The sequence below is a fragment of the Bos indicus x Bos taurus genome, chromosome 7, assembly GCF_003369695.1.
Source record: "Bos indicus x Bos taurus breed Angus x Brahman F1 hybrid chromosome 7, Bos_hybrid_MaternalHap_v2.0, whole genome shotgun sequence".
NCBI lineage: Eukaryota > Metazoa > Chordata > Mammalia > Artiodactyla > Bovidae > Bos > Bos indicus x Bos taurus.
Genome location: NC_040082.1, coordinates 89,413,546 through 89,436,223, shown reverse-complemented (window position 1 = coordinate 89,436,223; position 22,678 = coordinate 89,413,546). Strand labels below are relative to the sequence as shown.

General features: G+C 49.6%; 1 protein-coding gene across 1 annotated transcript in view; it reads right to left on the bottom strand.

Annotated features, from left to right (window-relative positions):
• Positions 1 to 20,417, bottom strand: part of TMPRSS9 (transmembrane serine protease 9) — a 57,035-nt gene extending 36,618 nt beyond the window's left edge. The window contains exon 1 of the mRNA XM_027547133.1: positions 20,349 to 20,417. The gene's annotated coding sequence lies outside the window, so the exon portion shown is untranslated. The remainder of the gene's footprint in view (positions 1 to 20,348) is intronic.
• Between the last annotated feature and the right edge of the window lie 2,261 nt (positions 20,418 to 22,678).

Here is a 22,678-nt window from a genome sequence, read left to right as displayed (position 1 = left end):
CGGGAGAATACTGCATCCTGACTGTGCCGGGAGAGGACATGGAACTTCCTGTTTGTGTCTCCCACTCCCAATTCATATGTTAAAACCCTAACCCTCCATGGGATGATATTTGGAGGTGGGGCCTTTGGGAAGTGTTGAGGGTGGGGCTCCCCAGGAATGAGATTAGTGCCCGTATAAAGGGAACCCAGAAGAGAAGAAAATGGAAACCCACTCCAGCATTCTTGCCTGGGAAATTCCATGGACAGAGGAGCCTGGTGGGCTATGGTCCATGGGGTCACAAAAAGTCAAGACACGACTTAGTGATGAAAGAACTAGCCACATATGACTACTGAGCACTTGAAATAAGTTAAGGTATGCTATAAGCAAAAAATGCACACTGGATTTCCAAGACAGTGTGAAAAAAAGAAAGAGAGAGAGAAAGAGTGTAAAACATCTTACAATCTTTATACTGACTATATGTTAAAAGGTATCTAGACTATATTGGGCTAAATAGAATGTTATTAAAAAAATTTTTTTTTAAATGAGATGAACAACTAATGAAAATCTACTGTATGGCACAGGGAACTCAGTGCTCTGTGGTGACCTAAATGGGAGGGAAATCCAAAAAAGAGAGGATGCATGCTAAGTCGCTCCAGTTGTGTCCGACTCTTTGCAACCCTATGGACTGCAGCCCACCAGATTCCTCTGACCATGAGATTCTCCAGCAAGAATACTGGAGTGGGTTGCCATTTCCTCCTCCAGGGGATCTTCCTGACCCAGGGATCAAACCTTCAGCTCTAACGTTCCCTGCATTGGCAGGTGGGTTCTTTACCACCAGCTCCACCAAGTATGTATAAACACACAGCTGATTCACTTTGCTGTACAGCAGACACTAATATGGCATTGTACCCCAGAGACCTCCCTGGACCCTCTGCCATGAGAAGACACAGCAAAGAGATCGCCATCGGTGAGCCAAGAAGCAGGGCCTCAGCAGACACTGGACCTGCCGGTGCCTTGATGCTGGATTTCCAGCCCCCAGTACTCTGAGACGTAAATTTGTGTTGTGTATCAGTTGCCCAGTCTTGGTATTTTGGAACGGCAGCCCAAAGGGACTCAGACAGCTAGACTCAGTCCTATATCTCTCTCCCTTTAGTTGATCTTAATCCATCATCTTATTTTTGTTAATTTTTTTATTAACTTATTTAGCTGCATCAGGTCTTAATTGTGGCTTGTGGGATCTAGCTCCCCAACCAGGGATGGAGCCGGGACCCCTGTATTAGAAGCATGGAGTTTCAGCCACTGGACCACCAGTTGTTACTCAGTCGTTCAGTCATATTTGACTCTCTGCGACTCCATGGACTTCAGAACATCAGGCTTCACTGTGCTTCATCATCTCCCAGAGTTTGCTCAAACTTATATCCATTGAGCCATTGACACCATCCAACCATTTCATCCTTTTTTGCCCCTTTCTTCTCCTGCCTTCAGTCTTCCCCAGCATCAAGGTCTTTAACCATCAGGGAAATCCCTTAATCCATAATCTTTATCCCTCTAACTGTTACAGCTAATCTTAAACCGAAACTGTGACTATGATAGCACTTACTGATTCCTGAGTCTTTCTAGTGAATTGTCAAACCTCATGGTGGTTTTGGGAACCACTCCTGGTTATTAGCTTCCTGGGGAGGCCATAACAAAGCACCACAAGTATGGGGTCTTATATAAGAAATGCTTGTTGACTCCCAGTTCTGGAGGTCAAGAATCAGAGGTCAGCATGTCAGCAGGGTAGCTTCCTCTGCAGACTTGTTCCAGGCTCTCTCCTGGCTTCCAGAGGTGGCTGGTGACCTTTGATGTTACTTGGCTTGCGGCAGCATCACTATGTCTCTGCCTCCATCTCTACACTGCCTTCTCCCAGTGTCCAAACGTCCCCTTGCTATAAGGACAGCAGTTGTATCGAATTAAAGCCCACCCTGATGACCTCGTTTTAACTTGACTGTATCTACAAAGACCCTATATCCAAATGAGGGCACCTCCTGAGGTGTTGGGGGTTAGGACTGCAATGGTGGGGAAACATCCCTCAACTTGCAAATGACCTCAGAATCGAGGACAGTCCTGCACAGAGACTGTGACCTCTGATCGTGCAGTTCTCCCCACCAGCCTCACAAAGGAAAAGTGTTAAAAAGAGAGGGTATATGCCCATTAGGATGCTTATCGCCAAAAACCAAAAGATAGCAAGCGCTGGCGAGGATGTGGGGCAGTTAGCCCCGTCATGCACCAACACTGGGAGTGCAAACCGGTGTAGCCAACAGGGAAGCAGTCTGGAGGGTTCTCAAAACATTAAACACAGAACAACCATACGCTGCAGTAAGCTGACTCCTGGGTATACATACACCCAAAAGAACAAAAAGCAGGGTCTCAAACATATTTGCACACCTATATTCACAGCAGCATATTCACAGTGGCCAAAGGTAGAAGCAACCCAAGTGTCCATTGGTGGGTGATGGGTAAACACAACGTGGTCCATCCACACAGTGGAATGTTACTCAGTCTTAAAAAGGAAGGAGATTCAGACACCTGCTACCACCTGGATGAGCCTTGAGAACATGATGCTCAGTGACAGAAGCAGACACAGAAGGACAAATACTGATTCCACTCTCAGGAGGTCCTGGAGGAGCCAGACCCACAGACACAGGAAGTAGATGATGGGTCCAGGGGCTGGCGGAAGGGACTGGGAGTCTGTTTAATGAGAGCGGAGGTTTAGCTTGGGAAGATGAGAAAGTTCTAGAGATGATGGTGGGATGGTTGCACAACCATGTGAATGTGCTTAGTGCCACCAAGCTGTGCACCTAAAAACGGTTATGATGGTGAATTCTACATTATGTATAATCTACCCTGGTAGCTCAGATGGTAAAGAATCCGTCCACAATGTGGGAGACCTGGATTCGATCCCTGGGTTGGGAAGATCCCCCGGAGGAGGGCATGGCAACCCACTCCAGTATTCTTGCCTGGAGAATTTCATGGACAGAGCAGCCTGGCACGCTACAGTCCGTGGGGTTGCAAAGAGTCAAACACAATCGAGCCACTAAGCACACACACATAATCTACCCCAATAAAAATAGAAAGGAATTGAGAGAGAGGAACTGACATATGCCAGAAGTAGAGAAGCGAGAAGGGAAAACTGTTCACAGACAGAAACACCCAGAATGTGAAGGCCAAGAGGGATTATCTGTGAACAAACGAGGAAACCCAGAAGAGGCCAGGCCGCTGGCAGCCCTGCCCCAGCTAGGAGTCCAACAAATTCTGGCCTGGACGCGCTCCAGCGCATTCATGCCCCGGCACGACCCTGAAGCGGCCTCCTCGGAGGGCGCAGAAACCGCATCCAGATGTTGGCAGGTCTGGTGTAGGGCAGATAAAAATCAGGCTCTGAAATCTGCCTTGGAACCAAGCGAAGCTCAGAAAACACAATGACTGTTTGGTCCAAAATACCCGACAGTGTCTCCAGGCACTCCCACAGAAACCGCATTTCGCCTGGACACTGTGGCAGAGAAGATAATATCCACAAAGACGCCCCCGTCCTAGTCCTGGGACCATGGGGACATGTCACAGGGCAGAAGAGACTCTGCAGGTGGGATTAAGGCCCCTGAGACAGGGCCCCTATAAGAGGGAGGGGAGGGTCAAAGGCAGAGAGATGGGAGATGCTGCTCTGCTGGCTGTGAGGATGGAGGGAGGGGCCGCGATCCAGGGATGTGGAGCCTCTAGAAGCTGGAAAAGGCAGGAGCCGGTGCTCCCTGGAGCCTCCGGAGGGACCGGCCTTGCCCACAGAGGCATTTAGCCCCCGGGAGGCTCCCTAAGTTACAGCAGCAACAGGAAGCTAATATAGGCTCTTTGCAGGCCATGCCACACAGTGCTCAACCAAGACAGAGCTGTGTGTTGAGCGGGGGCACTGAGCATCTTTATAGGAAGAAAACCTTGAAAATGGGAACTGCCCTTTCCCCACTGCTCTCTCTGGTCAGATGCAAGGACTGCTAGTCGCCAGAAGACCAATGACTACATTCTGGCTTCAGCCCAAATAGTTTCATGGCCCCAGCAGGGCAGTGAACCTCTCCAGGCCTCAGTTACTGGCTGGTCGTTGATCGGCTTTGTGCCTTTAGTTCTAATTTCGATAGCAAGCGGCTGACCATGTCTTTTTGTCTTCCTAGAATTCTTTTTCCAAGGGGAAAGTCCACCCCAGTCATATGGCTCACCCACTACACTAATCACAGTAGTGACTGGTCCACACTGGACCCAGACCTGCCAATCACAATAACCAATCCTCCTCCCCCATCAGTGATTGGTCTATCCTGGACCTGGGCCTGTCAATCACAGTACCCATATCTCCATCCCTATTGATGATTGGGGCACTGGATGCAAGCCAGCCAATCACAGTAACCACTGCTCCATCCCTGTTGATGACTGGTCCACATTGGACACAGATCCGCCAATCACAGTAACCACCCTTTCACCCACATCAGTGATTGGTCCAAAGGGTTGTAGGCCAACCAACTTTCCTCTCTAAATTTCAATTGTATGAAATTGCCACTTTCGTAGGCCAAAACAATAGGACATGATCAACTTCATGGGGGCTTCTCTGATGGCTCAGACAGTAAAGAATCTGTCTGCAATGCAGGATATCTGGGTTCCACTCCTGAGTGGAGAAGATCCCCTGGAGAAGGGAATGGCTACCCACCTCAGTATTCTTTCCTGGAGAATTACATGGACACAGAAGCCTGGTGGGCTATAGTCCATGGGGTCGCAAAAGGTTGGACCTGATTGAGCAATTAACACGTTCACACAACTAACAACAGGAGGGAGGGTGCAGCCTTCTTCCCAGTGGGGCTCCTTAGCTCCCTTGACTAGGCTTGAGGCCATCGACTGCCATCTTGACCTCCAAAAGAATGGCAGGAGGATGCGGTCAATTCTAAAGGAAGAGGCTGGATGGATGTAGGGAGCACAGCCAGGAAAGGACTTCAGGGGACAAGACAAAGTGACTCAGCCCTGCCTGGGGCCAGGTCTTCTCTGGACTGGCCAGGCACAGGAGCCAAACTTGGCTCGAATGGTTCAAGCTGGGGTTGTCTCTTTTACATGAATCTTGGACAAACCAAAATAGGGAGCTGTAACTTCTACAGGGACCCTACAGCCCTTCACCACCTCTCCACCATTGTAAAAAGAGAGACCACTTGATCAACACAACATCAGATTTATCCAAATTCTAGATGGTGTCACCTCTGCATACATGGGGATCCTGTTTCCATGAGGCCTGGGCAGAGTCATGCACAGCCCATGGTCAGGAGAGAACCTCCTCGCTAAGTGCACCATCCAAGTCTGAAAAGCGTCCCTGGAGACAAAGGAGCCTTCACGTCAGGTCTTCATGTTCTCATTCACTGGCCTCCTTTTGGGCAAAATCTTGATGGACAGCATAGATAGATAGATAGTGAAGTCGCTCAGTCATGTCCGACTCTTTGCGACCCCACGGACTGTAGCCCAACAGGCTCCTCTGTCCATGGGATTCTCCAGGCAAGCATATCAGAGTGGGTTGCCATTTCTTTCTCCAGGAGAGCTTCCTGACCCAGGCTTCAAACCCGGGTCTCCGGCATTGTAGGCAGACGTGTTACCGTCTTAGCCACCAGGGTAGTCCGATGGACAGCTTAAGCAGTTACAAAATAAAGCCTGTCAAATGATTTGTAAGTGGCACCCACGCCACAGTCTGTGCAAAAGCCCTTCTTCCTCCCCAGGAGAGCCCACGGCAGCAAGGATCACTTATCCACTGACAACCTTCAAGTATTAACAGAAATTTCCAGCTCAAGTTGCTCTGGAGCTTCAGTCAGGACTCACCTGGACCTGGACATCTCCCCCTGCAGCTCAGTGTGTTCCCGAGTGGGGGAATCCTCCCCTGACAAACCTCTCACCCCTCTTCTCCTGAGTTCTAGGGTACCACCTCTCTCATGGACAGAGGTTCGTTAACATTGTATAGGAGGCGGTGATCAAAACTATCCCCAAGAAAAAGAAACCCAAAAAGGCAAAATGGTTGTCTGAGGAGGCTTTACAAATAGCTGAGAAAAGAGAAGCAAAAGGCAAAGGAGAAAAGGAAAGATATACCCATCTGAATGCAGAGTTCCAGAGAACAGCAAGGAGAGATAAGAAACCCATCTTCTTGAGTGAACAATGCAAAGAAATAGAGAAAAACTAGAAAAGACTAGAGATCTCTTCAAGAAAATTGAGATACCAAGGGAACATTTCATGCAAAGATGGACACAACAAAGGACGGAAATGGTATGGACCTAACAGAAGCAGAAGATATTAAGAAGAGGTGGCAAGAATACACAGGAGAACTGTACAAAAAAAAGGTCTTAATGACCTGGACAACCACGATGGTGTGGTCACTCACCCAGAGCCAGATTCCTGGAGTATGAAGTCAAATGGGCCTTACAAAGCATTACTACCAACAAAACCAGTGGAGCTAATGGAATTCCAGCTGAGCTATTTCAAATCCTAAAAGATGCTGCTGTTACAATGCTGCACTCGATAAGCCAGCAAATTTAGAAAACTCCGCAGTGGCCACAGGACTGGAAAAGGTCAGTTTTCATTCCAATCCCAAAGAAGGGCGATGCCAAAGAAAGCTCACACTACCACACAATTGCACTCATTTTACATGCTAGCAAAGTAATGCTCAAAATCCTTCAAGCTAAGCTTCAACAGTATGTGAACGGAGAACTTCAGAGGTTAAAGCTGGATTTAGAAAAGGCAGAAGATCCAGTGATCAAATTGCCAACATCTACTGGATCATAGAAAAAGCAAGAGTTCCAGAAAAACATCTGCTTCATTGACTATGCTAAAGGCTTTGATTGTGTGAATCACAACAAACTGTGGAAAATTCTTAAAGAGATGGGAATACTAGACCACCTTACCTGCCCCCTGAGAAACCTGTATGCAAGTCAAGAAGCAACAGGTAGAACCCGTTATGGAACAACAGACTGGTCCAAAATTGGGAAAGGAGTACCTTAAGGTTATATATTGTCACCCTGCTTATTTATCTTATATGTAGTGTACATCATGTGAAAAGCCAGGCTGGGTGAATCACAAGCTGGAATCAAGATTGTCGGGAGAAATATCAACAACCTCAGATATGCAGATGATACCACCCTAATGGCAGAAAATGAAGAGGAACTAAAGAGCCTCTTGATGAAGGTGAAAGAGGACCATGAAAAAGCTGGCTTAAAACTCAACATTCAAAAAACTAAGATCATGGCATCTAGTCCCATCACTTCCTGGCAAATAAATGGGGAAAAAAATGGAAAGAGTGACAGACATTATTTTCTTGGGCTCCAAAATCACTGCAGATGGTGACTGCAGCCATGAAATTAAAAGATGCTTTGCTCCTTGGAAGAAAAGCTTTGACCAGCCTAGACAGCATATTAAAAAGCAAAGACAGCACTTGGCCGACAAAGGTCCATCTACTCAAAGCTATGATTTTTCCAGTAGTCATGTACAGAGGTGAGAGCCGGACCCTAAAGAAGGCTGAGCAGAGAAAAATTGATGCTTTTGAACTGTGGTGCTGGAGGAGACCCCTGAGAGTCCACTGGACAGTAAGGAGATCAAAGCAGTCAATTCTAAAGGAAATCAACCCTGAATATTCATTGGAAGGACTGATGCTGAAGCACCAATACTTTGGCCACCTGACGTGAAGATGTACCAGGTGGGTACTCCCAGTTCAGAGAAATTTCCAGACTCTCATCAACTCAAGGACAAACCTGGGCCCTCCACACCTGTCCCTTACCTCATCTCCCTGCCAAGTCTTTGCAAATGGTTGACACAGAAAACATGTTTGTTTCTTTACTTTTTAAAAATATTTTTAATTTTTATTTATTTGGTTGTACCGGGTCTTAGTTGCAACATCTGGGATCTAGTTCCCTGACCAGGGATTATACTTGGACCCTGAATTGGGAGTGTGGAGTCTTAGCCACTGGACCAACAGGGAAGTCCTGAAAATGTGTTTATTGCTCAAGTGAAAAGCTGACAGTTTTACCAAAGGAGAAACAGGTGACTGCTGATTAGCTCTGCAAAAAGTGGACCAAAGCCCTCCGAGTTGCAACATCTCTGGGTTGCTTTATCTTCTATATAATTTTTTTAAAATTATTTATTTGGCTGCTCCAGGTCTTAGTTGCAGCATGCGGGATCTAGTTCCCTGACCAGGGATCAAACCCCGGCCCCCTGCACTGGGAGCACAGAGTCTTAGCCACCGGACCACCAGGAAGTCCTCTCCATATAATGCTATGCTATGCTAAGTCGCTTCAGTCATGTCTGACTCTGTGCGACCCCATAGACGGCAGCCCACCAGGCTCCGCCGTCCCTGGGATTCTCCATGCAAGAATACTGGAGTTGCCATTTCCTTCTCCAATGCATGAAAGTGAAAAGTGAAAGTGAAGTCGCCCTGTCGTGCCCGACTCTTAGCGACCCCAAGAACTGCAGCCTACCAGGCTCCTCCATCCATGGGATTTTCCAGGCAAGAGTACTGGAGTGGGGTGCCATTGCCTTCTCCACTCCATATAATGTTGAGGTATAAAAATTGAAGGTGGGATTGATCGCCAGTGAATTTTGTCTTCAGTCATCATGTAAAGTCCATTTGAAATCCAGCTTTCCCTAAATACCCCTATTTCTAAATTGAAATAAAGTTCTGAGCAAGATATAAAGTCCAGGAGCTTCCCTGGTGGTCCTGTGGTTAGACTCGGTGCTTCTACTGCAAGGGAGGCGTGGGTTCTATCCTGGCTGGGGAACTAAGATTCCACATACTGCGCTATTCAGCCAAAAAAAAAAAAGATGTAAAGTTCATTTAGGATTTTTTTTAAAAGTCAGCTTAGACAGCTGTCTCTCCTCCCTTTCACTCAGATGTAATGGAGACAGCCTGGCTGCAACAAGCAGCTGTTTCACTGGGGACAGAGGCAAAGGGGGTGGAAGATCCAAGAAGATCCTTCGAGCCCCTAATCTCAGACAGCCAAATATCTTCTAGAATTGGCTTCATTTTTATTTTTTGCAAAGATCAGGGGTGGAATACAAAAGCGGAGTAGAAGGAGGGAAGATAAGAGAGAACAGGAGACTGCTGGCTCCACTCGGTGACCTCAGGCTGAGGGAGCACCCTCGACAGGAGGAAGCCTAGTTTAGTTTTCTAAAAGCAACTTTGGAGGATAAGTTACCACCTGGGCTTGAGAGATATGTGAAAACACCCCAGGCAGATCTGAAGAACGACTCCGAGGCAGTGAAGCAAGAGAAATGAGTAGGTGGGAGACGCCATCCCCAGTTACAGGAATGATCCTTGAAAACTTCCAAAAGGATCCGCACTGGCTCTGAGACCCGAAACATGAGCCCAGACACAGGGATGGAGAAGGAAAGGGCTGGGGAGGAGGGATAGTCAGGGAGTTCAGGACTGACATGTACACACTGCTATATTTGGACTACATAGGGGACTTCCCTGGTGGTGCAGTGGCTGCGACTCCATGCTCCCAATGCAGGGGCCCCAGTGTGATCTCTGGTCAAGGAACTAGATCCCACATGCCACAGCTGAGTGTTCTCATGCTACAACTAAGACCCTGTGCAGCCAAATAAATAAATAATATTTTAAAAAATAGAATGGATAACCAACAAGGACCTATGGTAGAGGACAGGGAACTCTGCTCAATATTATATAACAACCTAAATGGGTAGAGAATTTGTAAAAGAATAGATACATGTGGACTTCCCTGGTGGTACAGTGGATGAAAATCTGCCCACCAATGCAGGGGACACGGGTTCAATCCCTGGGCCAGGAAGATCCCACATGCCTAGCCGCAACTGCGCCCCTGAGCCACAGCTGTGGAAGCCCTCAACCCTACAACCTGTGCTCTGCAACAAAAGAAGCCACTGCAGTGAGAAGCCCGAGCACCACAACGAGAGAGTAGCCCCTGCTCGCTGCAACTAGAGAAGACCCAGCCAAAAAGAAATAAAATTATAAATTCTAGTACAATTTTAAAAATTGACACACGTTAAAAAAATAGAATGGACAACCAACAAAGACCTACTGTGGCGTGCAGGGAACTGTACTCAGTATCATGTAATAACCTAAATGGAAAAAGCGTTTAGGAAAGAATAGGTATATGTATAACTGAATCACTTTGCTGTACACCTGAAACTAACACAATATTTCAATCAACTAGCGACAGTCGTTCAGTCATGTCTGACTTTTTGCAACCCCCTGGACTGTAGCCCGCCAGGCTCCTCTGTCCATGGGATTTCCCAGGCAAGAATACTGAAGTGGGTTGCCATTTCCTCCTCCAGGAAATCTTCTCAACCCAGAGATTGAACCCGAGTCTCCTAAGTCTCTTGCATTGGCAAGTGGATTCTTTACCACTGAGCCAAATATTGTCAAGCATCTAGACTCCAATATAAAATTAAAAAGTTTAAAAAAGAAATTAAAAAAAAAAAGGAAAAAGGGGTAGAATCTATTATCAGAACATAGAGACTGCAGATCCAAACTGTGAAGCTCAGCACCCAGGTCTCCAGCTGAGCCCACAGCTGCATCAGCCCCCTCCCTGGAATATACACCACCGTCATCCCACGGCCCAACTCTTGCCCCGCCAAGGCAGTGATGGGGTGACCAATATGGGGTGACAAAGCACCCCAGGTCCCCTGGGGCTCTTCCATATTGAACCTGGAAATCAGGACATTTGGTCACCCTACTCCCCCTCTGTCTTCACGTGCCAGGGAGGGTCTGGAGCCATCTTGGGGTTCCCAAGGAAGGGCTTGAGCTTTCCAGGTGGTGCTCTTGGTAATGCAGGAGATGCGGGTTTGATCTCTGGGTCAGGAAGATCCCCTGGAGGAGGGCACGGCAACCCACTCCAGTATTTTTGCTTGGAGAACCCCATGGATAAAGGAGCCTGGTGGACTACAGTCCATGGGGTCACAAAGAGTCAGACACAATGGAACACGCGCACACACACAGAAGGACTCAGCCAGTGCACCCCAAGAACTGAGCTGTCCTTGTGAATGAGGCAGGAACAGTGTCTATTTCCAGCCTCCCGATGTGCCGCGAAGTAGCTCAGTGTAAAGCCAGTGTGTTCTCACTGCCTCTCAAATGCCTGCCAGAGCCTGTTTCCAACAAGAGTGGAGAGAGTGAACCTCCTGTACAGAGCCTCTGGGAAGGAGCCAGGCCGAGCGGGGGTGGGGTGATGAGACAACCGCCTCAGGGGCCAGCAATCACCTCCTCCGTCAAATAGGGACTGACATACACACATGACTACACCGGAAATAGATTAACTAAGAAGGACCTACTGTACAGCACAGCCGAGAAGACAATGGAAACCCACCCCAGTACTCTTGACTGGAGAATCCCAGGGACGGCGGAGCCTGGTGGGCTGCAGTCTATGGGGTCGCACAGAGTCGGATACGACTGAAGCGACTTAGCAGCAGCAGCAGTACAGCACAGAGAACTCCATTTAATACTCTGTAACGACCTGTATGGGAACAGAACCTAAAGCATAGTGGACACGTGTATTTATAACTGAGTCACTTTGCTGTACACCTGCAACTAACACGACATTGTGAATCAACTACGTGTATGCTCAGTCATGTCCAGCTCTTTGTGACTTCATACAGGGACTACACCCACTAGGCTCTTCTGTCCATGGGGATTCTCCAGGCAAGAATATTGGAGTGGGTTGCCTTGCCCTCCTCCAGGGGGTCTTCCCCACCCACAGATTGAACCCACATCTCTTCATCTCCTGCACTGGCAAGCGGGTTCTTTACCACTAGCACCACCTGGGAAGTCCTTAAAGATCAATAGTATTTTCTGAAATCAAAACTCAAAATTAACACCAAGAAATCCATGACCAATCAAACAGCAACATTTTACATAAAGGCAGGCTCCCACACTGCACTCACTCACTCACCTTTCTCTCTCCCTCCCCATCCCAGCCCTCTGTGCATCATCTTTGCTTCTTAAGCTTTCTCTTGCATTCACTGGGTGTGTCCATTATTGCACCGGGATAGCATTTCTCTTGATCTTGAGCTTCTTGGCATTCCCTTAAACTTTGGGCCCAAGGTGAGGGTCCTGCTTACCATCCCAAGTCTGGGCCCTCGAGGATGGTCACAATCCAATAGCCCTGTCTGACTTTTTCCTCAGTCATTTTGTTTTTTAGTTCCACGCTCTTATTCGTTTTCTGTCTGTGTGCATCAGCAACAAGTTTTCATTTTCAAAAAGCTTTTAGGTTTAAAAAGTAGATTCACAAATTAAAAAAGAAAATGTTCTAGGGACTTCCTTGGTGGTCCAATGGGTGAGAATCTGCCTGCCAACGCAGGAGACACAAGTTCCATCCCTGGGTTGGGAAGATCCCACATGCCTCGGAGCACCTAAGCCCGTGCACCACAATGAGCCCCCGCACTCTTCGAGACTGCGCTCTAGAGGTCATTCCAATGACCAGTCCTCGCACCACAGCTAAAGTGTAGCCCCTGCTCGCCACAACTAGAGAAAAGCCCACACAGCAATGAAGTCAAAGCCAAAAACAAAAATAAATAAAAAATTTTAAAAAAGAAAATGTTCCAAAATTGACTGTGGGGGTGGTTGCATATATTTGTGAAGATATCCAAAACCACTGAACATTGGTGAACTTTATGAAATGTGAATTATATCTCCATACAGCTGTTATTTTAAAAAATCAAAAGAAAAAGGTAGACCATTTAAAGAGTATTAAATAAATATTTTCACGGACTACCTGCAGATATGCACCTTACCCTGTGATCCCATCCAGTCTGTGGTTTTAATAACACCCTGACATCTCCAAGCTCCAGGCCAGAATTATCTTCTGAATGCCCCACTTGAGTTAGCTTCTGGAACCTCCTTCCAGGTGACCTGAGGTGACCCCCACACCTGTGTGATCACCTCCCCTTGAGTGTGGTCAGGACCTGTGTTAAGTTTCTTAGCAGTAGGATATGGGGACTCGTGAGAGTCCCTTGAACTGCAAGGAGATTAAACTAGTCAATCCTAAAGGAAATCAACCCCTGAATATTCACTGGAAGGACTTGATGCTGAAGCTCCAATACTTTGGCCACCTGATGCAGACAGCTGACTCACTGGAAAAGACTCTGATGCTGGGAAAGATTGAATGCAAGAGGAGAAGGGGGCGGCAGAGGATGAGATGGCTAAATAGCATCATCCATTCAATGGGGCGGCAGAGGATGAGATGGCTAAATAGCATCATCCATTCAATGGATATGAACTTGAACAAACTCCAGGAGATAGTGAAAGACAGGGAAGCCTGGCGTGCTGCAGTTCACGGGGTCACAAAAAGTCAGACAGATCTTAGCAACTGAACAGCAACAAAGTGGGGACTTCCCTGGTGGTCCAACGGTTAGAGCTTCACCCTTTCACTGTCTGGTTTCAATCTCTGGTCAGGGAACCAGATCCCACGAGCTGCATGGTCAAAAAGAAAAAAAAAAAAAAAAAAATGGCCGTAGGATATGGCAGACGTGATGTCACTGTCAGGACTAAATTATATCATATAAGACGCCCATCTTAGCAGACTGAAGACCTTTCTGGCTGGCCTGCTGAAAGGGTGAGCTTATTGGAAGAGCCTGTGTCGGGCGGAGCTCTGGGTGCCTCTAGGAGCTGGGGGTGCCCACCAGCCAGACCCTTGGTCACCTGCACCAGTTAGGAAGTGGATCCTTCCCTATCCAGCCTTCAGATGAGAACACAGCCCAGACAGCCTCCTGACCACAGCCTTGTGTGACCCTGAGCAGGGAACCCAGCTAAGCCATGCCCAGACTCCTGACCCACAGAGACCAGGAGATGATAGACATGAGCCGTCTCAAGCTGCCAAACTGATGGCTGTTTGTTACCACAGGCCAGTGACTGACAAATGTCTTGAGTCTGACACACGCCCAACTGACAGCCCTTCTCGGCCCCAAGGATATCTGTTCCTCCCATGTTTCCCTGCCTCAGACAAAAACTCCATGCTCAACATCACTCAGACCACCAATGCCTGAGGTCCTCCTGGGGCCTTTCTCGCAACCTCCATCCAGTCTGCCTGATCATGCTGTTAGTGCCTCCTCCAAAAATGCACATGGGGGATTTCCCTGGCAATTCAGTGGTTAGGACTCCCCCTTCCAATGCAGGGGCCTCAGGGTTGATCCCTGGTTGGGGAGCTAAGATGCCACATGCCTGGCAGCCAAAAAGCAAAACATAAAACAGAAGCAACACTGTAACAAATTCCATAAAGACTTTAAAAATGGTTCACATTAGGGCTTTCCTGGTGGCTCAGTGGTAAAGAATCTGCCTGCCAATGCAGGAGACTCGGGTTCCATCCCTGATCCAGGAAGATCCCACATGCCTTGCAGCAGCTAAGCCCAGGCACCACAACAATCAGTCCTGTGCTCGAGAGCCCAGGAGCCGCAGCTACTGAAGCCCGTGTGCCCCAGAGCCTGCGCCCTGCAACAAGAGAAGCTACCTCGATGAGAAGCCCACATACCACAATTAGAGCGTAGCACCCACTCACCACCACTAGAGAAAAGCCCTCGCAGCAACAAAGACCCAGCACAGCCCCAAATTAATAATTTGTTAATGGTCCACATTTTTTAAAAGACCCACTAAAAGTCACATTTTAAAAATGCACCTAGGATTCGGCCACCTGCACCACCTCTGCCTGTGCTAAGCCACTTCATGTGTGTTCAACTCTTTGCGATCCCATGGACTGTAGCCTACCAGACTTCTTGGTTCATGGGATTCTCTAGGCAAAAATACTGGAGAGAGTTGCCATTTCCTCCTCCAGGGGATCTTCCTAACCCAGGGATTGAACCCATGTCTCTTATGTCTCCTGCTTTGGCAGGCAGATTCTTTACCACCTGCACCACCTCTGCCCGGGGCTAAGCAGAGATCTCCCAGACCTAGTCCTAGGGCTGGCCGCTGAAACCTGACCCGGGCCGTGTCCTAGACTTCCACTGGCTCCCACTCAGGGCATAAGCCCCTCATGACCCCGCCTCACACACTCTTTGCTGTGTGTCCTGAGCTCCCTCCTCCTGTTCCAGCCACATCAGCCCCCTGGCTGTTCCTCAAATACACAGACATGGCCTTGCCCCAGGGACGGTCTGTGCCTTCTACCCAATGAGCTTGTCTACACCCTCAAGGCCATTACCTCCATCTCCCCTCTGCATCCCCTGCTGTGTAGGTTTTCTCCCACAGGGTGCCAAACTGCACCAGTGACAGCAGAAGGTAAGGTGGTATCTGCCGAGGTGTGGAACCTGGAGTCCCTTTGGAAGAAGTGGCCGAGCACTGGAAAGGGAGCCAGGACGAGAACAAGCACAGCCCAATATGTACGAAAAAAGCAAGTTATCCTACCCTCCACCCTGACCTCGAGCGCCAGGGACTTCTAGTTTGATCGCTCCAGGTGATATATCATTTCTCAAGAGAACTGAAGTATGCTGGGGAAATGCCTTCAGTAAGTCAACAAGCATGTATGGCAGATAGATGTATGTGTTCAATCGCTCAGCTGTGTCGAAGTTTGCAGCCCCATGCACTGTAGCCTGCTATGCTCCTCTTTCCCACGTGAGAACACTGGAATGGGTTACCATTTCCTACTCCAGGAGATCTTCCCAACCCAGGGATTGAACCCTCGTCCCCTGTGTCTCCTGCATTGGCAGATGTGTTCTTTACCACTGGCTATACCTGGGAAGCCCACCTAGGAAGTCTACGTGGCAGGCATTGCACTGAATGATATTTACACATGTTACCTAACCTATGATCACAACCGCCCTACAAGACCAGTGTACTCTGACTGAAGAGGAAACAGAGGCACAGGAGCTGGGACACGTGCCCAAGGTCATGAGGAGGTGGTTCTAAAGGAGGTCCACAGATTTCTTGCCACTCTTCTCTTTGGTGGAGCCTAAATCTCTTCCCTGAATGTTCATTGGAAGGACTGATGCTGAAGCTCCAATACTTGGGCCACCTGATGTGAAGAGCTGACTCATTATGAAAGACCTTGATGCTGGAAAAGACTGAAGGCAGGAGGAGTTGGGGTAACACAGGATGAGATGGTTGGATGCCATTATCGACTCGATGGACATGAATTTAAGCAAACTCCAGGAGATAGTGAAGGACAAGGGAGCCTGGCGGGCTGCAGTCCATGGGGTTGCAAAGAGTCAGACATGACTTAGTGACTGAACAACAATTCTCTTCCCTTAGAGCGTGGACTAGACTTGACTTATGCCTAATGAATAAAAAACCAAAAGCAATGGCCTGAGACCTCTGAGTAGGTCGTAAAAGGCACTGAGGCTCTCCCCTGCCTGTCCTGGGGGAGTTGGCCACCATGTAGTAAGGAGGCTCAAGCAGCACCGTGGGAGGTCCTGCTGGGGAGGAGTCGTGAGGGGCCTCCTGGAAGCTCCAACCCCTGTCCCCTTGAGAGACAGCAACCTTATGAGGGACTCTCAGTCAGAATCCCCAGTGCACTCCCTAATTCTTGCCCAGAGAAATTGGAGTAATAAACATTTGCCTTCATGTGTGAACTCGGGGAGAATTTGTTACAGAGCAAATGAGAACTGATACACAAGACTCCAGGCCCAGGACTTTTCTGTCTGGCTTTCAGTTTCCTTCTCAGGAAACACACATTGTATTCTTGGTGTTCCACACCATTCTGCCCTGAATCTTCATTTTGTGAGTTTTTTAAAATTTGGCTGCACCAGGTCTTAGTTAAAGTATGTGGGATTTTTAGTTTGGCCTGTGAGAACTAGGTCCCTGACCAGGAATGGAACCCGGGCATCCTGCATTGGGAGCACAGAGTCTTAACCACTGGATCATCACCAGGGAAGTCCCTCCTTGCTTGTCTTTAACAGCCAATTATATCTCGTCGGCTCAAACCATAATTCAGTCTCTCTAAGAGGAAATAAGGGGCTCAGGGTCACTTTTTTCCAAGCAGAGTCAACTATCAACTTAGCAAAGCCTTGGGATTTCCCTGGTGGTCCAGTGGTTAGGGCTCTGCCCTTCTAATGCAGGAGGTGTAGGTTCAATCCCTGGTCAGGGAACTAAAATCCCACATGCCCTGTGGTGCAGCCAAAAAATAAAAATTAAAAAAAAAAACCAACTTCAGCAAAAACCCAAACCTCACCCCAGCTTTGCTCCCGGATTCCTACATTTCTTCCCCTCTCCACTCTCAACTCTTTGCCCACCTCTCTGTGTAACTTTTTTTTCTTGCCACTCATCCAAGACAGTCTTCCATCCCATTGCTTTTCCCTCTTTGCCTCCACGGCAGCCAGCGCTGATCTATACAACAGGCTTCTCTCATCTGCATTGCTACCTCTCCTGTTTCTCCCCACCCGGCTCCACTCTTCAGGCTCACGTCCAGCCAGGACACTGCCCCTCCCGCATTGCCCCAACCTCATGAAATCAATCACTCAGCAAGCCTTTAGGAAATTTAATAAGCTTGGTCTTTTTTTTTTTTCCTTTTTGTCTGTGGACTTTTTGTTAGGTTTTCATAGGAAGAGGTGTTTGTGAGAGAACTATTTGCGGTGATGATATCTCATGTTTTTGTAGCTTTTTAATGTGCACAGAGGAAAGGGGAGTCAGAGAGCCTGTGGGTGGAGGGAGGCAGTTGAGGCAAGAAGCTGATAAACATGGGCGATACCCAGGGAAATAGATACAGACATGTACATGAAAAAAAGAAACTTCCAATCACTTGTGACTTGTATAGTTAAAAAAAGTACAGGTTCTCAGTGCAGCGGGAAATCTCAGATTAAGTACCAGAACAGAAAAAGGTCATTAGTGCAAAAAACAGGGAAATCTAGGCAAAATTGATTGCAAGTGTTTATGTTTAATGTCAATTTCTTTTTCTCTTTTTGTCTTTTGGCCACACTGTACAGCCTGTAGGATCTTAGTTCCCCAACCAGGGATCGAACCCATACACCCTGCAGTGGGAGTGCAGTCTTACCCCCTGGTCCATCAAGGCACGCATAATAAGTCTCTTCAGTCGCGTCTGACTCTGCGACCCTATGGACTATATAGCCGGCCAGGCTCCTCTGTCCACGGGATTCTCCAGGCAAGAATACTGGAATGGACTGCCACGCTATCCTCCACGGGATCAAACCCACGTCTTTTACATCTCCTGCACTGGCAGGCAGGTACTTTACCACGAGCGCCACCTGGGAAGCTCAAGGATGGCCCCTAAGGCCAGTTTTCTTAGTGTTGATCTCTAGGCTCTGGCAACGCAAGGTTTGAACACTAGGAGGCACTGGGTGAAGGGTGTACCAGGACACTGCCGTCTTTGCAATGAACAGGATTCTGAAATCACCTTTCTTAGTTAATAGAGGTAAAGTGGAGAAAACAGCAAAGCCTGATGTAGACATGAGCCAGCCACCCGGGACATGTTATCCTCTGCTTTACTCGAGAGCCACGCATATTCAGTGGGATATGAATATGGGGATAATGGGGGAACAGCTGTTCCCCTGGTCCCACTGTTACATCCGTGGGATGTGCTTATGAGCAAAGAAAAGCAGCCAGGAGCAGAAAGGTAGCGCCTAAGATCTGTGTGCGGCTCACAGCCTCAAGTCAATTAATTCAGTCTCCCAGCACCCCCACGGAGAGGGGGCCAGCAGGATTATCCCCACTTTACAGATGAAGACATTGCGGCTTCAAGAGACAGCTCCTGTCTGTCTCTGTCATTCACTCCCTCTTTCTCTCCCTCTTTGTATCTGTCTCTATCTCTGCCTCTCCATATCTCTGTCTCTGTCTCTTTGTCTCTCTAGGTGTCTCTGTCTCCTTCGCCCACCCCCTGCCCACACACACACAGAGTTCTTGGAATTCAGGAATGTCCCCCACCCTGTCTGTGGGTCTCCATCACGAAATGGGCATGGCTTCCCAGGACCCTGCAGCCAGGTAGAGCAGGTGAGCCGTGGGGACAGGGACCAAGAGCTCTAAACCATTCCCCAGGGCAGAAAGAGAGATGGTAAGAGGGGGAAGTGACTGGGTCCAGGCCCCAGCTCCTCTGGAGCCAGCCACAGACCCACAGGTGCTTCCTGCCTCCCTGCCGCTGGTTTCTTCCTCTTTCCTGGGCTCCACGGATGGAAGCAGATGCCCAGACCTTCACATCCTCCTTCAGGAAGGACACACTCCCCTGTGCGTGCCTGTGGGCTCCCCCCAGGGTCTCTTTCCTGCCACCCATGTCTGTGGTACCAGGAACAGACCTTTCTCCACGAATCCTGTGCCGAGTGGGGTGCCCAGACTTAACCAAAGGCAACCCAGCTTGCCTCCCTCTGAGGCTCTTCCCGTTCCACACTTTACACTCTGAACTTTGAGAATCCTGCCTTGAACACACACATCTCCTCTCCGGTGGCTTGTGGGGTCCGCCCCCTAGTCCCTCACTGCAGTCGCATCAGTAGCAACAATTAGGAGAGTGAAGTCGCTCAGTCATGTCCGACTTTGCAACCCCATGAACTGTAGCCCCCCAGGCTCCTCCATCCATGGGATTTTCTAGGCAAGAATACTGGAGCAGGTTGCCATTTCCTTCTCCAGGGGATCTTCCCAACCTAGGTATAGAACCTAGGTCTCCCGTATTGCAGGCAGACTCTTTACCTGATCAGATCACAATGAATCAGAACACCTGACTGGCTATTTGGTGGGACAGGAGGGCTACACGTGGCATCCTGGGGGGTCCCACGGACTCCGTCCGCACTTCCCAGACAAGCAAACTGGAAAAGGGGTCCACACACACAACCACCCACAAAATCATACAGGATCTCACAGTGCAGTCACACGGCCACGCACACCCGCGGTCACACAACGTACAGGCAATAACACCACCCCACACAGCCACAGGCAACCCCACGCTTGAGACCACACAATTATGCTTACACACCACACGTGCTGCAGGTAACTGACTACAACCCCATTCGAAACCCAGGCCTTGTGAGCACCCCACCCCAAATCCTGGTCGGTTTTTCACGCCCTAGCAAGGGACTGGCTGAAAGAAGCCACAGGGAGGCGAGCAGAGGAACCCTCCCCAAACCCCTGGAGACCTCCCGGTCTCTGCTCCCCAACCCCGTTTTCTGCCGCCCCATCCACCCACACCCCCCATGCGGGTTTAGCCGAACTAATGGTGGGAAGGCAGGAGAGCGGCCATTGGGGACAGGGAGCCCTCAGGATCGGGAAAAACACAGGGCCCCCGGCCACGTCTACAAAGCAAGGCCTCATTCACACTCCCCGAGGGCGTCTACACAGCCCGACGCGTCCAACAACCCGGACCACATCCGCACCGCACCTGCTCCGTCTACACAGCCTGAACCCAGGCGTGGGGAGAGGGAGGCCACCTCATAACGGGAGACCCTAGACTCACCGCTCTCTGCCCGAAGCTGCAGAGCGCGACCCGGCTCCCTCCCGGACAATCAACCGGGACTCCAGCGGCCTCGGGGATGGGGCGGGGCTGAGGGCGGCACCAGGTGGGAGCACCGCCTTCCCCCGACCCGGGCAACTCCTGGGCTGACCGCCCTCCTCCTACATCACCGCCCCCCGAGGTACCCCTCCCCCCATCACCGCCCCCGACGCGGCACCCCTTCCCCTGCTCACCTGAGACCCACCCGCGCCGCTCCCGGCTCCCCGAGGCTCCGAAAGGACAACTGGGTGTGGGCCGTCCTGCGCACCTGGTCAGGAGCCCAGGTGGACCCCATGAAGGAGCTGGGCCGGCGGAGGGAGGGAGTGGGCAGCCCGTGCCCCGGGAGCCCCGGGAGCCACGTGGGGAGCCCAGTTCTGGCCCCTCGGATTTTCTGGGCGCTGGGGAGGCCAGTGCGGTCCAGGTAGAGGGTGTGGCCTGGGCAGGTGAGCCCACGTGGGCAGGTGACCTGGGACAGAGGGCAGCCGAGTGGAGCAGAGAGCTGGGGGGAGCAGTGTGTATGTGAATATCCAGGGTAGTTTATTAAACGAACTTTAACATTGTAAAATGGTTTCAGAGTTTTGAAAGATTCCTGAACATAGTATGGAGAGCTCCTACATACATACTTGGTCCAAGGTCCCCGTGTTCCTGACAGCTTGCTTTAGTGTGGTGGTTCGTGGGCACAGTTACCAACCATATTCCCTAATCCCTTAGGCTACAACTGGGTGACCAGGAAGCTGTTTGCCGTTTGCATTCCCCTTGGAGCTGCTCCACAGGAGGAGCCCCTGACCCTGGCTCCACTCCCTCCTTCCCTCGGAGCAGCCTCAGAGCTTTCTAGAACTTTAGTCCCCTCACCTGCGGGTGATATACCTTGCCCACCCCTCTCCAGGCCACAGTCCAGCCTCCTGTCACCCCCCCCATCAGAGCCCCACACAGACTGTCCGGTGTCCCTCAGGCTGGATGGTCACCTCCTCCAGGAAGTTTCCCTGACACCTGCCCCCACAGGATAGAGCTGGGGGCCGCTCCCTTGCTGACCCTCAGACCCACTGCCTTCATAGACAGATGTGTCCCAGGTCTGAGCAGAGGGGTTGGCACAAAGCAGATGTGCCGTGAACCAGTGAGTGAATGAGCAGGTGGACGGATGAGAAATGCAGAAGATCTGGTCTCTTAGTGGAAGAGAATTGCTATGCTCAGGTCCGCTTCGTAGTTCAAACACTAGATGCTGCTGTTGATATGGTGAGAGGTACAGCCTGGTGGGAGCCTGGAGGAGCTGGGCCTGCAGCCTGAAGGAGGGTCTGGCATCAGCTGACATACTCCAGTGCTCCCATAGGCAGTGAGTGAAGTGAAAGTCGCTCAGTTGTGTCTGACTCTTTGCGACCCCATGGAATTCTCCAGGCCAGAATACTGGAGTGGGTCGCCTTTCCCTTCTCCAGGGGATCTTCCCAACCCAGGGATTGAACCCAGTTCTCCCGCATTATTGCGGATGGATTCTTTACCAGCTGAGCCACAAGGAAAGCCCAGTGCTCCCGTGGACAGGAAGGAGTCTAATGGCTGGGGCTGCTGCCTGCCTTTGCCCAGCTTCTTGCTAAGCAAAGGATTTGCATTATTATTTACTTTTATTTTATTTTACTGATGCTTTGAAATTGCGGTGCTGGAGAAGACTCTTGAGAGTCCCTTGGACTGCAAAGAGAACAAATCAGTCAATCCTAATGGAAATCAACCCTGAATATTCATTGGAAGGACTGAAGCTGAAGCTCCAATATTTGGGCCACCTGATGTGAAAAGTCCACTCATTGGAAAAGACCCTGATGCTGGGAAAGATTGAGGGCAGGAGAAGGGGAGGACAGAGGATGAGATGATTGGATGGCATCACCAACTCAATGGACATGAGTTTGAGCAAAGTCTGGGAGATGGTAAAGAACAGGGAAGCCTGGTGTGCTGCAGTCCGTGCAGTCGCAGAGTCAGATATAACTTAATGACTGAACAACAACCATTTATTTGTAATTGGAGAATAATTTACAATGTTGTGTTAGTTTCTGCCATACATCAAATGTGAATCAGCCATAGGTATATAGATGTCCTCTCCCACCTCCTACCCTATCCCACCCCTTTAGGTTGTCACAGAGCACCGGGCTGAGCTCCCAGCATCATACAGCAAATTCCCACTAGCTGTTTTACATATGGTAATATACATGTTTCAATGCTGCTCTCTCAATTCATCCCACCCTCTCCTTTCTCTGCTGTGTCCACAAGCCTGGTTCTCTATGTTTTTAACCGATTTTGAATGAGTATGTTAT